Here is an 18,340-nt window from a genome sequence, read left to right as displayed (position 1 = left end):
CTGGGATTTCACCAATTATATCGAGAGATACTGCAATTCGCTCATTTCTGTAAAATACAGTTCGCATTTTAGGAAATGACACTGAATTCCGGTAATCTAAAGAAAATTTCTGTAATACAGACAGTTTTTAGCGGATCGAAAGTCAACGTAACTACTTTGTCGGTAACGTCATTCAAATACTAAATAGGCCACTACTGTTGATAGTATATTCTAAAAAGTCTTTATGATAGCAGGTGCTAATCTCTCCTACTCTGCATGGTTTGTGCTTGATACCGCTGATGACAACAAGGATCCAACGGTGGTAGCGTACCAGTCTGTGTAGAAGGAACCATTACTTATGCAATGACAGCTCCAGTCTTAGATCCGTTGCTGTGCAGTTGCTGTAATTCACCTACGTTTTTGAATATAAATCCATCATTGATGTGTTTCCAACGAATTTCGCTTGATTCAGGCATGCATGATATTAAAAAGTTGCAACAACTCACCGAAATACACTGGCGCGCAATATTTAAGTTCGAAAGTAACTTCCGGATGACGTGACACCGCCACAGAATCTAGTTCGATGGAACTTGGGCCAACTGCTAATATATAGTACACAAGGTAACAGAAAGGGATACGGGTTGAGACGAACGGAAACACTTTTATTCGAAGACAAAATATGAGAACGAAGTCTTTCGCGAAGGCACTGGTATGTACAACATTCTCGGTTTTCTTGCCGTGCCAATTCGGCACAACATCACATCAAAAACTCCCATATGTTCATTGAGAAAATCAAACAGATAGAGTTGATCCAAATGACATTTTAGTTAGGCTGGATGTGGTATCGCTGTTCATAAAAGTTCATGTGGAAGACACTTTGAAAATGCTGGCGGATCTTTTCCTCCTGAAACTATAAAGTTGTTTCGGCGTGTGATGACGACTACCTACTTTTTGTATGTTAGTAAGTTTTATGAAATGACGGACGGTATGGCGGTGCGCTCTCCGTTGTCTGCATCATTGGCTAACTTTTTTATGGAGAATTTTGAGGAATGTGCATTACATTCGGCTTCCACCGTCCATCCTTATTTTATCGTTATGTTGACGACACATTTACTGTCTGGGCACACGGCGCAGAAGCACTAGAACAATTCGTGGAACACTTGAACAGCATACATCCGAACATCTGTTTCAAAGTCGAGATGGAGAAGGAAGGAAGGTTGACACTCTTAGACGTATTAGTAGAACGGCAGGCGGACGGGAGTCTCGGCCACTCTGTGTACCGCAAGCCGACGCATACCGATTTATGTCTTAATGCACAGAGTTTCCATCACCCGTTCAGAAGGGAGCTGTTTTGAGCACGTTGGTATATAGAACAAAAATTGTTCCTGGCGAGAACCACTTGAAGTCAGAAAGAATGGCTATGGTGCACGCAATATAAACGCAGCGTTTTCCAAGAAAAGGAAACGTTTAAATGCTGTACACTCACAAGATGAACCACTATTGCGGTTCTTCCTTTATCTTGACCTATATCCAGTAATATAGGAAGAGCCCTCGGTAGACAGGGTGCAAGGCTCCTAAGAAAATTAAGGGCGTGATACGCCCTGTTAAGTACAGTCTCGGCCTCAGGGACCCTGGAATATATAATATATATTATATATTATATAATATGTGTTTGAGAGTCAAATACATTTCATTCAGGCTGTTCCGTTACGTCAGGTTTCTTTTTGCAGGAACATGAATTCGCATGCTCGCTTCACCTTAAATCGATCCATTTGGATATTCGAATATACATGACCTATTATGGTGAATGTCTTGCGATAACGTAGTCATACAACACTGAAACATTTCAACAGCTGAACGCCAGAAAATCCTCTTTTCTATGTTGAACGTCGACTACCACCATTTAAAGCGAATGAAATGGCTGTGTTATTTGCAAACCTGGCACCATTATTTACACACTTTGCAATCCTGCTATTTTGCCTTAAAAAAAGAATATGTTGAAGTGTGTGTGAATTCCTAAGGGACCAAACTGCTGAGGTCATCGGTCCCTAGACTTACACACTACTTAAACTAACATAAGCTAAGAACAACACACAGACCCATGCCCGAGAGAGGACTCGAACCTCCGGCGGGATGGGCCGCGCAATCCGTGACATGGAGCCTCAAACCACGCAGTGACACCGCGCTTTTGCCTTTTATTTCATGTCTGTCACTACCTCTCCAATGAGCAACAGCCATACTTAATATCTATCTCAATTTATCCCGTCCTTGGACTCTCTTTTTCGCTAATACCAATGTGCCTTGTATTTGTCTGACAAGAACTGAGGCTCCCTAACTGTTAACGGACCGTACCTCAAACATATTATTGAATGAGCAGCTTGATTTCAGTGAAAAATATTTTTTTAATTTTTTGAAGACTTGTTATAATTTTGACTGTTCTTTCGTTTTTTCTCCAACCTGTGTTTTATTTTACCTTCTTTCAATGCAAATAATGCCAAGTAGTGATATTATCATTAGCATTTCTCTATGATTAATGACGTTATAGTTTCCTTATATTTAACATTTATGTTATGTTGATATTCTTAATGTTCTATTCCCAACCCTCCCCCCCTTTTTTCTTCACCAACTGTTTTTTTCACTAACAGTCTCCTTTTAACGGATTTTGTATCCTTTAATGTTGAATGGGTCATTTCCGCATCACCATTACTTTATACAATGTTATCTATTACATGAATTTATAACCATTTCGTGTTTAACACGAGTTGTAATGGAACTCTGTGTATCTAAAACCTTATGCTGCCCTTTGTGTCTATGTTTCCTTCCAACATATTCGGCAAGACTGCTTTTTAATTAACGCCCCATGTTTCGCTATTTACCATTCCTATTACTATGAATAATCTCTAACGACTATTATATTCACCACTACATTTTCTATTAATTTTTGATGTCTCATATCGATATAGACGCCGTCTTTAAGGCAACCCTTAACGTTTACATAGATCGGCTTTGCTGTCGTTACAGCACTCTGCGGCAGCTCTTCAGAATGTCCCATCAATAAAGGACGCCGTTTCTACGGCAACCCTCAACGTCCATATAGATTATCTTTGCTAGTAGCTTCTCTCTATCGCTATAGCAACCTTTGACAGCTATTCCATATATCTTTGCCAACAGCACGTATATTACGGAACGGATAACAGAGGGCAACATAGACTACTTTATTTTAAGCTTATTATTTACTTCAATTTATATTTTTTGACGAATAGCTATTTCATAGCAATTTTACGATGTATTTTACCTATAACTCGTCTACAAATCTTAGTAATATAGACTATTGTAATACATTTTATGCTAATAGTACACACTGTACTTCTGGCTGGTTAACACTGATGTCATACACAGGACGGTGAGTGGGACTAGTGATATTTAAGACCACTCCCTGGCTATCCATTTAGCAGTCAGTTGAGAGTCGTGGATCGGCGTTTTGGGTATACGTAGTTTGTAGCCTTATTTCAGTGTATATGCGTTGCTGTAAGCCTCCCTCTATCTGTACGAGTGTGAAGATGATCCTTTAGGATTGAAAACGGTCACTCCGATTAAAAGAAATTTGCGATCAAGACTGTTTCTTAATGATCATATTAATATAAGATGGCTGATAAAGTTTTCAAAAATTTTATGTACCTGAAATTGCTGTGGAGGTATGTATCTTCTGCTTTCTACAAAAGGCTAGAGAATAGCGGCCAAGGAAGTCCCGACGACCGCTCGCTTGTGACACATTATTACTTAACCATCACTAATGTCGTTACCGAAGACAACCTGGTCAATGTTTGGACCTTATATTAGACTACCAGACTAAATGTAAGGCTGAAATATAAATCAAAGACTTGCTGAAGGCGAGCAGTTGTCATTACACAGAAAATTACAGTCTGAGAAGTGACTTCGGAGGGCAGATAGATAGTTTACAATTATCCATTTCGTTTCTGGATATTCGAAAATTTCTCGAGATACACTTGCAAAAGCCTCAGGTCAACTCTCTCTTTGTCTTTTGATATATGAAATGAAATTGAAAAAAAAAGAATTTTTTTTAAAAAATAGGATCTTGTTAGGTACGCTGAATGCAGCTGTTTGTGAATGATGACAACGACTAATTCATTGCGAATGATTTCAGTGATTTCTGAAATGGATTCAACGGAAAACAACCAATTGCACATGATATCGATAGTCATCGTGCTGTGGTCACACGGAATACGTAATAAACCAAGTAACTGTGCACGTGGACACAATACACACCAAAGACGGGAGTATAGTAATCCATAGAGAAAACGAATTTTTGAATATGCGCGTCAATTTAAACGCAACGTACCAGGAATTATGTTTAATTCCTTACTCCAAGGGGCGGAAAAGACTGTTTGGGGTACGGCCCGTTATGGAGCCTCAGTTCTGGTCAGCCAAATACAAGGTACACTGGTATTAGCGGAAAAGAGAGTCCCAGGTGGGATAAATTGAGATAGATATTATGGCTGTTTTTCATTGGAGGGATAGTGATAGACATGAAATAAAAGGCAAAAGCGCGGAGTGGCCGCGCGGTTTGAGGAACCATGCACGGATTGCGCTGCCTCTCCCGCCGGAGGTTCGAGTTCTCCTTCGGGCATGGGTGTGTGTGTTGTTCTTAGCTTAAGTTAAAAAATGGTTCAAATGGCTCTGAGCACTATGGGACTCAACTTCTGAGGTCATTAGTCCCCTAGAACTTCGAACTAGTTAAACCTAACTAACCTAAGGACATCACAAACATCCATGCCCGAGGCAGGATTCGAACCTGCGACCGTAGCGGTCTTGCGGTTCCAGACTGCAGCGCCTTTAACCGCACGGCCACTTCGGCCGGCTCTGAAGCTTAAGTTAGTTTAAGTAGTGTATAAGTCTAGGGACCGATGACCTCAGCAGTTTGATCCCTTAGGAATTCACACACATTTGAACATTTTCTTTTTTCAAAAGACAACATAGCAGGGGAATTGAAACGTGTGTAAATAATGGTGCCAACTACCTGAATAAAGCTGACGTAATGCAACAGCCTGAATGAAATGTAACTGACCCTCAAAGACGGCCACTTACAAAACTACCACACGGCCAACTGTTAATCACTATTCATCAACGTGAGACACGAAATCACATTAAGACAAGCAAATAATTGACTCTGATAAGCACATCAGTCTTAAGGGGGATTATATTGTATAACATAAAGTCCTACATAAAGCGCAGCAAAAAGATTTTACTTCCTTGCATATGCTTGACATTCAATGATCATCACGGCAAAATGAGAGAAAGTTTGGCTAGCCGTAAGGTTCAGCGTTCGTGCTGATCACGTCACTCAAACGTAATAGTAAGAGGATGAAATGCTTTTTATACGGTATGTACCAGTTGATATCATGAGTACCCCAGTGAAATGTGGTGGGATCGCTGTAATTCTCTGTACACGTAAACGATCTGATGACGCTGTTGTTTACGGGAAAGTATCGTCTTTAGGTGACTGTCTGAGGATACAGGATCAGTCGAACGGAATTCCTGTTTGCTGTGATGACTCGCAAACTGATGTAAATGTCGACCAGTGTAAATTAATGCAGACTATTGGGACGAACGATCGTACAATAATCGAATACAGTGATAAAGGTGTGCTCCTTGAGACAGTCACTTAGATTACATATCTAGGCGTAACGTTGCAAAGTATCACGAAATGCAACGAGCATGTAAGGTCGACTGTAGGGAAGACTAATAATCGATTTTGATTTATTGAGAGAATTTTATGAAATGCAGCTGATCTACAAAGGAGACTGCGTACAGAACCCTAATGCGACACATAGTTAAGTACTGCTCCAGTATTTGGGTTTCCAGCCATGTCGTACTACAGGAAGACATCGAATCAATTTGGAGGCATGTAGCTCTATCTGTCACCGGCAGATTCTGTCAACAAGCGACTGTTATGAAAATGGGTGTCCCAGGAGGAAAGACGACCTGCTTTTTCACGTTACCCTATTGAGAAAGTTTATAGAACTGGCGTCTGACACAGACTACACAACGATTCTGCCCACCAACAAACAAGGTGTCCACATGAAATCCTCCTGATTTCCACATAAAAATGAACTGTGATAAATAGATACTAGTTGTTTGGGGCAACATGTAAAGCAATTCAAAAAGTTTTGTGTAGATTCTTTTCGAAACGATTCCGTTTATTTTGTTACAGGTGATAAACAATTAGCAAAAACGAATAAACCTCAAGACAGAGTCCAATACATGGCCTAGTATACGGAAGGGAACTGCAACGAAATATCCGACATAAAATTTAAAGGAAGTTACCAGACATTAAGACGATTTAGGCTTGATATGATAACTTCCTAGACACTGGGAGTGTAAACAGACAGTCAGGGTCTGACAGTAAGCGCACATCTTAAGAAATGCTATACCTCACCAGAAAGACCTTCCAAGGAAGCCTATCAATGATAGTTTGTCGAACATGACTAGAGCTAAGGGTCTTTCGCTCAACAGCTCACTAGCTGCTGTCTAAATGACTCCTCTTGCACGCTTACAAAGTTGATACAGCGTAAATATTAAATCGGAATGACTTGCACCTTCGTCACGAAGTTACTATTGGTATATTGGAACGGATCGGACAAAAAAAAAGCAAACGATCAGGGAAACATCGTTTCCTCTGACGAAGCATCCTTCCACATGTGTATAAAGGTTTGTCGGCACAACATTTGCTTCGTATCACACAGAAACGCTTACGTGCACAGGGGTGACACAGAATTTGGTCTAGACATTTCATGGGTTACTAAAGGAGCTCGTATGGAACCGTATTACTATTTTTTGTACAAAACTTACTTGTACTTTACATGATATCGCAATGCGGAAGTATGTCTCATGATTCTGTTCAACTGCATATCGAACTCGTCTGCTTTCATGTGAAAATATCGCACTTCAGGACAGCGAAGGAAAGAGAAAACAGAGATCGTACGGAAGCATATAATCGTTTCCGCTCGCTCCATTTGCGAGTGAAGCACAGAAGGGATGTCAAATAACAGAAACTACTTTTCACCAGGCATTATGGTCGTCTGCGTAGTACGTATGTAGATGTAGATAGAAGCCGGTGTTTGACTTGGGAATATAAATGTTCAAGTATGTTCTAGGAAGAAACCAACATATTTGACTCCCCCATTTCAAACCACGGCCTCCATCTACGAGAAAATTTTACGTAAGGATGTTTCTGCTTACATAATAGAGACGACAATTTCCACACGTCGGATTTAAGGTTTGGTTGAAAGTAACTAAACTTTACCAAGTAGTATCAAGGTATTTCCTAGACAGGTAAGAGCTTATACTGATAATGACATGTCATCCAAAATGAGTCCAGTCCGAGCGAGGTGGCGCAGTAGTTCGCACAATGGACTCTGATTCGGGAGGACGACGATTCAAACCCGTGTCCGGCCATCCTGATTTAGGTTTTCCTTCGACTTCGCTAAATCGTTTCAGACAAATGCCGGGATGGTTCCTTTGAAAGAGCACGGCCAACTTCCTTCCCCATCCTTCCTTAATCCGATGAGACGGATGACATCGCTGTTTGGCCCCTTCCCTAAATCACCCAACCAACCAACCAACCATCCACGATCCTGAGAAACATTCCTGGACGATCTAGCGGTATGTTAAACAAGCAAGACGACGCTATACATATACATGTGGCGTTCAGTAAGTAATGCAACACGCTTTTTTTCTGAAAGCAGTTTGACTTTCTTCAGGATTCCAATACACCATATTATTCTCAAGCCCTTTAGCTACGAAACCCTATTTTTCAACATATTCTCCTTTCAGTTCTTACTGGGAGGGCCCGCATGGACCACACAAATGGTCGACGTCGGAGCCAACGTCCTGTTGCATCATCCACGTACTGATCCAGCGGAGAGCATCCTTCATTGCCCAAAGAGATGGCAAGTGCGACAACCAGGCTGTAGGGTCTAGGAGGAGGAACAGTCTAATGAAGGTTTGTGAGCTCCTCGGGTGCGCAGACTCGTGGGAGGCCTTGCGTTTTCAAGGAGAAGATCGTTTTCATTCTTGTGGCGACGAAAACGCTGAAGTCGTTTCTTCAGTTTTCTGATGGTCGCACAATACACCCCGGTGTTAATCATTGTACCACGAGGTAGGAGATCAGTCAGAATACAAAACATTTCTGGCTGAGGGTGTGGCTACGTTTCTAGGGAGAAAAATTGGTGTGATCCCACTCCATGGATTGCAGGTTTGTTTCCGGTTCGAAGTGATGAAACCATGTTTCGCTGCCTGTGACGATGTCGACAAAAACTTTTCACGATCAGCCTTGCAATATGCGAGCAATTCCTCACAGATAGCCCTTTGTTACTCTTTACGGTGTTCCGTTCGACAGGAAGGAATCAAACTGGCACACACCTTTAAGAACCCCAAATGTTGCACGAGTATGTCGGCACTGCCAACAGAGACGTTCAGCTATGCACCGAGCTGTTTCATTGTGATCGAGTGAGGGTATCCGCACGTTCCAACATAGCAGGAGTCACAGGTTTCGCAACCTTTTTTTTCAGTGACGACAGTCCAACGTCTCACCGTGCTATTATTCACTGCTTGGTCTCCGCAGACATTCTGCGTGCGCTTATGAAAAATTGCAATACTCTGGTTTTTCGCCAAAAGACACTCAATGACAGCACTCTGATTGGGATACCTCCGTTAGAGATGTCATTTTTGATGGCTACGTATGGCGCCACCACCCATTGAAATTTCGTGAAATTATAGGGGCTGAAGCGAGAACATACTGCGATGTTCCACGACATTTTCTGCATTTTTTTCAACAGAAACCGGCCGAAAAAAATATTTGTTGCATTAATTATTGAACTCCCGTCTTATTTCTGGCCGAGCGGTGTTGATATCTCTGTCCGGCGTCCCAGGTTTGGATTTCCCGTAGAGTCTTTTTTTAGAAGAATTCTGAGATTGTCCCTTAAGCCATAGATTGTCACTCCTTTTTAATTTTCTAATCCTCGTCTCCGACGAACGCTACGGCTACGAAACGTCCAGCTTCAATACTTCCATCAGTCCTTCTTTCCAAGAGGCGAGTAATGCAGCTAATTTTCGTGAATAGAATACAGGGAGGCGTAACGGCAGTGACGTGTATTCTACCAAAGCAAATGAAACACTTATTAGTCTGAAAACAAAAGCATATTCCATTTTTTGTTACTCTTATACTTTTGTTGCACGAGTGACGGTATTGCTGAGCAGGAAACGTTGTTTTTTATTGTAGCGACTCTGTCCAGCATTGGTGCCGTTGCCTGTCTGTGTGTTCCTACTGCTGCGGCTGCTAACGCCCTGATAAACTTATGTCTGTTTTTTTTTTCAAACAAATTTTTGAATTTTATGGTTCAAATTTCGGCAAAGTGATGGTCAATTCTAACAGTTTCATGATGATGTCTGTTCAGACCGTTAGCCTGTGTCACGAGTAAATGTTATAAGTTGCTTCCACATGGTGACGGTGGGGAGACGAACATTTTTGGGCACTGACTGTAAGCTGCCCTATGGTGTCCTCGTGCATAATCTGTCCGCTTATAGATTACGTGACGTCTGCCCAACATTTTTACTTGCTTCTTTCTTCCCTTATATTCTGTGCAACAGAAGCGCTGTATCGATTCCTTCATTCATAGTGCAATAATACATGGAAGCTCTGAAAACAAAGAGAAAAATTTTTAATACTTGCTAAACTTATGTAATTGATTAAAATCGAAATGTTTGAGAACATGTGAACTGATTATTACTCTTTGATGAACTGAATATTGCTCTCTGACAAATATTTAATAACGAAAGATGAACACTAAGTCGAAAATGTTTACTAGGGTGGAGGTTCTCCAAATATTCGTAAGACATCTTGAATTCCTGATGATACAGCTAAAACAGAAGTCACTACCGTAAAACACACCCTCGTCCTCAGCTGAGTGAAGTGACAGCTACACCAGCGCGTGCACTGGGACCCAAAACATAGTGGGTGTTAAAGTATTGACGTGATAACAGGATGAGTAACGTTAAGTTACAGCTCCCGACTTTATTATCTTAGGAAAAGGAAATGGTACCATAGGCTAGTCCATTTGGAATTTATAACATTTCTGTTAAGATATTTGGAGACTCAAATTATAGTTCTGACACGATGATTACTTACAAATACACTTCTTAATTGTGGACTCGAATTCTTCTGGACAATTTAAGTTTATCAAGATGCGCAGATTATTTTGAGCATTGTACCATTACAAGCGTAGAATTTATTTTGATTACTTTAATTATATTCACGAGAGGAATCTACGTTCGAATAGGGTCTGATGTACTTTTTCTTAAAGAGATGAGTGGTAAAACTCGATTTCTTTTTAAACGTAGTTTCGAAATTACCTACCTGGTCAAAATAGCTGGCATTGCAATATGAGCGACGTATTTTCTAGGTTCCTGCTGTAACAGATCTACAATGGTACATATTAATATTGTAGATTAAGTATATTACTAATGGTTTTGTATTGTATACGAAATATGAAGACTGAATTTCCGAAATGGAACATTTACATCGTCGGTTATTCTACCACACATTTATACATTGTAGTTTTAAACAGCTATTTCTGATTTTGCTGTCATGTGCAGTGCAATGGACTTATTGGACTTCTGCTCCAGTGGCTCGATCCGGTCGATCTGTGACCGCAAAAAGTTGATCTGTGCCTCCTTTCCGGGTCCGATGATCAAGTGGCGCCTGCGGCGAGAGAGTCTTCCTCTGACGTGCGCAGAGAGGTGTTTGCGGAGTTGACGACTAGCTCTTGTGTGCGGAGTTGCTCGGCAAGTGATTGGTCACTTGGGAGCCGTGGTAGAGCCTGCTGTTGTTGTTCTCTCCCTGGAACGTGGCCGAGGTGAAGTTCATCCTCTTGCCCCTTTTGCGGCGAGAAGGAGGCTTAATGGTGGTTTTAGTTTTGCGACCTTGAACGCCCATGACTGTCTCACGTCGGCTAAGATGCAATGACCTTCTTCTGAAGGGTCATAGATGTAAGAAATAACAAAAGTAACATTTTAATTACCATGTAGTGTGTTCAAGCAATTGTGAGCGAGACTTTAACATACTGTATCTGGATTTGCAAATGAGATTTTAAACCTTGGGTTCAATACTAAGCAACCCCGAATTTAATTAAGAAAAATTTGGCAATAGTGATGTTCTACCTTGTCTAATGTGTTATTTTAAATAGTTTTAGTTTTCTCAAATCTCAACCGACATGAAGGTATAGTGTGACTTTATATGTAGGTTGTACCACACCTATACAGAGTGTTACAAAAAGTTCCGGCCAAACTTTCAGGAAACATTCCTCACACACAAATAAAGAAAAGATTTTATGTGGACATGTGTCCGGAAACGCTTAATTTCCATGTTAGAGATCATTTTAGTTTCGTCAGTATGTACTGTACTTCCTCGAATCACCGCCAGTTGGCCCAATTGAAGGAAGGTAATGTTGACTTCGGTGCTTGTGTTGACATGCGACTCATTGCTCTACTGTACTAGCATCAAGCACATCAGTACGTAGCATCAACAGGTTAGTGTTTTGGTTACAAATGCGGAGTTGGCAGATGCCCATTTGATGTAAGGATAAGCACGGGGCAATAGCCGTGGCGCGGTGCGTTTGTATCGAGACAGATTTCCAGAACGAAGGTGTCCCGACAGGAAGACGTTCGAAGCAATTGATCGGCGTCTTAGGGTGCACGGAACATTCCAGCCTATGACTCGCGACTGGGGAAGACCTAGAACGACGAGGACACCTGCAATGGACGAGGCAATTCTTCGTGCAATTGACGATAACCCTAATGTCAGCGTCAGAGAAGTTGCTGCTTTACAAGGTAACGTTGACCACGTCACTGTATGGAGAGTGCTACGGGAGAACCGGTTGTTTCCGTACCATGTACAGCGTGTGCAGGCACTATCAGCAGTTGATTGGCCTCCACGGGTACACTTCTGCGAATGGTTCATCCAACAATGTGTCAATCCTCATTTCAGTGCAAATGTTCTCTTTACGGATGAGGCTTCATTCCAACGTGATCAAATTGTAAATTTTCACAATCAACATGTGTGGGCTGACGAGAATCCGCAAGCAATTGTGCAATCACGTCATCAACACAGATTTTCTGTGAACGTTTGGGCAGGCATTGTTGGTGATGTCTTGATTGGGTCCCATGTTATTCCACCTACGCTCAATGGAGCACGTTATCATGATTTCATACGGGATACTCTACCTGTGCTGCTAGAACATGTGCCTTTACAAGTACGATACAACATGTGGTTCATGCACGATGGAGCTCCTGCACATTTCAGTCGAAGTGTTCGTACGCTTCTCAACAACAGATTCGGTGACCAATGGATTGGTAGAGGCGGACCAATTCCATGGCCTCCACGCTCTCCTGACCTCAACCCTCTTGACTTTCATTTATGGGGGCATTTGAAAGCCTTTTCTACGCAACCCCGGTACCAAATGTAGAGACTCTTCATGCTCGTATTGTGGACGGCTGTGATACAATACGCCATTCTCCAGGGCTGCATCAGCACATCAGGGATTCCATGCGACGGAGGGTGGATGCATGTATCCTCGCTAACGGAGGACATTTTGAACATTTCCTGTAAAAAGTGTTTGAAGTCACGCTGGTACGTTCTGTTGCTGTGTGTTTCCATTCCATGATTAATGTGATTTGAAGAGAAGTAATAAAATGAGCTCTAACATGGAAAGTAAGCGTTTCCGGACACATGTCCACATAACATATTTTCTTTCTTTGTGTGTGAGGAATGTTTCCTGAAAGCTTGGCTGTACCTTTTTGTAACACCCTGTATAGTCGGTCTGATACATGCCGGTTGGACAGGGCAATGAAGTTGCGTATGACAAATTGTAAGTAGCTATTAAAATTTTGGGTGAATTGCGTCCTAGGCCTTAGCAGATCTTTATTTCATTCTCATTCTGTCATTTCCCAGGCCATTTAGTGAACTTAGTTGTTATTATTAATTGTGTCCTTGCCAGTACATTGGGAGACTTCTAAATAGTGTTGTAATTACTAGAAATCTGGGTGTCTCGTACTTTTATGAACAACTGTATTGCAATCGGTACCGCAGGCACTCTGCTGTCGCTTATTGTGTTAGCGCTGTGGTAAATACGCTCGGAGCTGGCCGAATGATTGGTCCATATATCGACTGTAACGTTTCCTCTTGACAGTCCAGCCGTATGGGTGCTGTGTGTGGTATAATAGCTTGTGCCCGTGATACTCCTGTATCCCTCTCGCCACATTCATACCAAAGTTAAGTTATCTTGCGTTTCGCTAAACAATATGCACTACTTCATATTGCATTATGTTTCCTCTTAGAGCATACTTAGTCTTTCTACGTTCAGATCATGCTTGGTACCTGGGTTCCGTGAGTAAACGTTGTTTGTGTTTTAGAGTTATCCCACTTCAGGGGACCAGGTTTTTATTTTAGCTACTTTGAACTATTCCAGCAGAGCTCCAATTTATACAGGGCGTTTCCCAAATTCAAGACAAAGCCTCAACGCCTGTTATTCAGGGTTGAAAACGTTGTGAAGCTGGTGTCATCCCATGTTACTTAGATTAGGGAGTTTTTAACTTCTGGGAATTTAAATTATACGCTCATCCTTTGAAATCATACTGTATAGTATTAATTGGACTGATTATTTATTATCTTCAAATTTTTGTAAAAATGAACCTAACAAGCCTGAAACTGTGTAAAGAACTCTGCGCTGAAAATTTAGGGTGGAGGCCTGCTCCACAGGTCTCACCATTTGACGGATACTCAGGCTGATTATACATTATTTTAAAATTTCTGTACAATTGAATTAAAAAAACTTGAAATTGTGTAAAGAGCTTTATGCTGAAAATTTGCTCTGGCGGCCTACTTCACAGATTCTCATAGTTTGATTATTGACTGGGCTAATGATTCATTTTTGGAATTTGTAAAACTGAATTTAAAATTTTTTATGTGAGGAAAATTTAAACTGAAATCCCCTTTTACAGGTTCTTCGATTTTATATTATCTGGGTTATTGTGTGTTTTGTACATTGTAAAATATTTGTTTGAATAAATCATGTATACATTGATGAATTGAAAACAGAGGAAAGTGTTGCAAATAAAGCTGAATTTGGGGTCCAGTCTTACCATCTTGCTTTTCCTTAAATTTGTTCAAGGGGCTGGTGAGCAGTTGCAGCTCCATCTCTACTTAATCGAAGAGAATTCTGTTAACGATGATGTACATAAATAATTCATTTTGCTGGGTCAGATCGCATAAAGTGTTACCAATAATTTTGTCTGTAGAGGTAGCTTCTGGCAGATGGCAAAACCGTTTCTGTTTGTCGCAATTAGTGGAAAGTCCAGAAAAGTTCACAATATTATGTGATCTCTGAATAACTATAAAAATATCCCTTATCTTAACTGTTAGTGAGCATGCCATAACTACTTCGCTGTTTTTGTGTAAATTGACCTTGGAACGAGAGGCGTTTGTGTTAAGAGATCAATTAAATTTATTACCGCCTTATAATTCATAGTAATATATTTGTTATTGCAACTGACTGGATACTGTGTACCGTATAGTAACGTCAAAGGTGATGAATGGTGCTCCGCCTGGAATGACTCTAAGACGTCGACTCATTCATGGGATTTCTGAATGGAATTCATAACCTGATACAAGAAACAAACTTGCAATGCGGTGTACAATTTCTTATCAAAATGTAGACATTTATTATTAAAGACTTTGATTATGGGTTAGAATAGGATTTCCTCGATATGATTTCTAAAGTGAGATTCGACCTTAGGTATTTCCGATTGATTATTTTATTCTGTATGTAGGCAGAACAATTTTTGGTCGACTGTTCAGTAACAGAAAACATCTGACAGGTAGAAACGCAAATGAAATCATTTATTCCGGATAACATTTTCTATTATTTAGACAAATTGTTGATTGATAATTAGTGGTATACGTAGTATATAACTAAAATAAATAACAAAAGTAAATTCTCTCTTGTAAATTTAAAACCTTGCTGCTATTTAGTGATGTGTATATGACCAGTATGAAACCATACATACCAGTCACACACACATAACCGGTAAATAGACTCGTTCTACATCATTCTCTTAGCTATCGTACTAGTAATCTGTAGAACTTGAAGTGAACGTAATTTTTTCGTGTGTCTTACGTGGGAGGTATGCAGATACGATATCTATCTCCCATAGTATGGGTGTAATGTATGTGCCACCTGCAGACCTTTCCTTAGTAGTCGTTCCCCATGAAATTATACCGATACATACGATGAAGGTGAGAGCAGTTATGTGAAAACTGTCCCTACGTCGTTACTGATAGAATATCGGTACTCTATTTTGGAGACAGGTAAAAGTTAAACGAGATGAAAAGAAGACTAAAAGCGACTATTATTCTTTGCCTGATGGCACGCGAACTGCATTACTTCAAATTTTTGTGATATAATACTTCTTAGTTTGACTTCAGTTTCTTGCTTTCGAATTGTCGAGGAATAAATGAACTGGTACCTACTGTCTTGTGTTGCACCAGACACAGATTGCAGCTCTTTTGCTATGTTAACTGCGTTTCGAATAATTAATGAGCTCTCGTATTCCACCTTTACAGGCAGCGGGCATCCAGAGTCGATCCTCTCTACGGGGCAAGATCCAACAGAGCCTTTCAAAGTTGCCTGCGTCGCAAGTAAGTTATGATCTCCTACTTACCCGTCATTTTTATCAATCCCATGAATTTATTACTGTAATCAGTGACAATAGAATAGTCCATTTGTTCTTGGAAGTATGCTGTGTATTTCGGAAGGTAGTTGTTATTAATCCTGTTTGCAGTGAAATAAATAAATTATCGACTTGTTTGATATTCTAAACAGGTACGTATTGAGTTCTGTTGGCCGGTTCGAATTCTTGCTGTTGTATAGAGTGAGACATAAAGTATCCATGTAACCGTTCAGAAATAATAATTCAGAAAATTCTTGCGACTTATGATGGTTAGTAGCATTTGAAGCTGGTAGCGAAAATAAAGTTGTTCTTATCAGATGACGGTCGTAGAAATAGATTTTCTAGGTACAGGAAGATTCAAAGCACACCTTTCTTTTATGAAACGGTCATTTGTCTACTTTTGATATATTTGGATACAATAAGACCTATAGAGTAGGGTCATTATAGAACATTATCGTGTACTGGAATATTGGAAACATGATTTATTTTCGAAGTACTCTGTGAGTGAGTCAAGGATTAAAACCAACGTTTCCTTGATTTAAATGCCTCCGGGTGTTGAGAGATGGCAATACGTTTTCCTCAGTATGGATAAACAACACTAGTGAGGATGCCCATCTCCTGCAAATATTAGCTGTTAAGTTATACAATTAAGGCTTTCACGACCGGAAAACATGAATTTAATTTTAATAGAAAAGAAGAGGCCTTGAAATTAAGCGAGATAAGGACAGTGGCGTTACAGAATCGATAAGTGATTTTTATCTATGACGGACTATTATCGATAGTTGACTAGTTTTCTCTCTGCTACTATGTGCAAGCTAGACCACGCTCACTTTCCTCGGTATTTAGGCCGCTCTCCGACGCCCGACTCGTCAGTCGGCAGGACTCAGCAGGACCAGCCATACCTCTGAGGATGTCCAACGTAGTATTGGACGAAACGTTAGGAATAGAAGAATTCCATGGGCCACTGCCATATAACCCGGAAGAATTATCAACAACAGCTGCTAAGTTACTTTGGAATAATCTACTCCGGGATCTGATGTCTATATACACTAAAGAAGTGGATATACAAGGAGGATGACAGGTAGTCCAGATGCATATCATTTTCTGCTGAGATAGATGAGAGCGGAGGTACTCTCTGAGATTAATAATGGATTTTCTCCGACTTCTGAGTCGTAGGGTACGCTTTTCCTGAACAGGGGAGATTTACGGACCTGCGACTGTGAGGTTAGCATGTAATGTGAGAATAGTATCGAATTTGTGTGACTCAACGTGACGTTGTTGTAAGTGTTACCAGTGTTCTCGGTGACGCGGATATTATAACGGACACGTAACAGTGCAACCGCCAACCATCGAAACAAACCAGCAGGCAACATGATTCACGTCTACCGCAGCAGCTCACCCATGCTGCTATGCAGGTTGTTCCTAACCAGACGTGCGGACAGTTCTAGCAGCAAAGCGTCCACAGGAAAGTCCATATGCTAGCTGGATTGCTGCTGATTGACGAGGTGTAGTTTTCTACCAAAAATGTTCATACTTTTCATAAGATGTTGTAGCGCACAGCTTTCTCCCAACACCAGGAATTTGCAGCAATGAGCAGGAGCAGTTTCAGAGATTCGAAACTTTTTGTGTGAACTAGTGGCAGTTGGCCACCAGCATAAATGTGACATACGTAAATAAATGATATGGAATATTATTCGGTGCTTATACGATTGTTAATCACTAGAAACAAGGAACGAAACATCTAGCATGCACCCGGAAAAATTTCAGATGGGTCGGCCACAGCTACTTGAAGGGTAGGTAAACTCCAGACAGATTCAGTGGAAAGAGCTTAAGGAGGTTATGTTACAGTAACCTCGTTCGACTTACCCATACTAGTAATGCTGTGTCGTCCGAACAAGACACAGCCAGGGAAAAAGCACCACATGTTCAAAGATGCAAGTTGGTGCACGTGCCATAGAGACTCACCACTAGCGCGAACTCCACCATTGCCACGTGTGGCGCTGAGGATGAACATATCGACTTCATCTCGGCCAACTGCCGGCCGAGTACAATCCGCCAATGACCGGACGACAACGGACAGAAGCCCAGTAGGAAGACAGAAGAACAGCTCTAGCCCACTTGGTTGTAGATCTTATCCCACGCACTTGAACCGCGTGAGTCTAAGAGACAGATCTACATGTACATGCGGAGGTATGGGAACCCCCGAACACACAATCCTATTCTACGGGAAATACAGACAACACAGGAACACACCAGGAATACAACACTTAAAAACTGAACGACACATATACGATGCAATCAGAAGAGCAGAATTATGGGAACTAAACGTACTGACAGAAAAAATCTCAGATGAATGCCATAAAGAGTACAGACGCGAGAGACCGTACAGACGACAAACCTAGATGCAGCACCTACATAGACGCCATAGTGCGGAGGTTGAAAACCGAGACAGAAAGAAGACCGACAGAAATGCATTTTCTAAACATAATGTACAGATATCACAATAGATTACTCATAACTAAAGCTCAACGTGAATAGATGTAAACAGTGTCGGCGC

The 18,340-nt window shown here is 41.0% G+C and overlaps 1 protein-coding gene across 1 annotated transcript in view; it reads left to right on the top strand.

Moving 5' to 3' along the window:
- LOC126236852 (uncharacterized) overlaps nucleotides 1-18,340 on the top strand; it is a 746,554-nt gene that overhangs the window by 534,886 nt on the left and 193,328 nt on the right. Inside the window, exon 3 of the mRNA XM_049946461.1 lies at nucleotides 15,677-15,751. The gene's annotated coding sequence lies outside the window, so the exon portion shown is untranslated. The remainder of the gene's footprint in view (nucleotides 1-15,676; nucleotides 15,752-18,340) is intronic.

Source organism: Schistocerca nitens, chromosome 2 (genome assembly GCF_023898315.1).
Source record: "Schistocerca nitens isolate TAMUIC-IGC-003100 chromosome 2, iqSchNite1.1, whole genome shotgun sequence".
In the NCBI taxonomy this organism is placed as follows: Eukaryota; Metazoa; Arthropoda; class Insecta; order Orthoptera; family Acrididae; genus Schistocerca; species Schistocerca nitens.
This window is presented reverse-complemented; position numbering and strand designations above follow the sequence as displayed.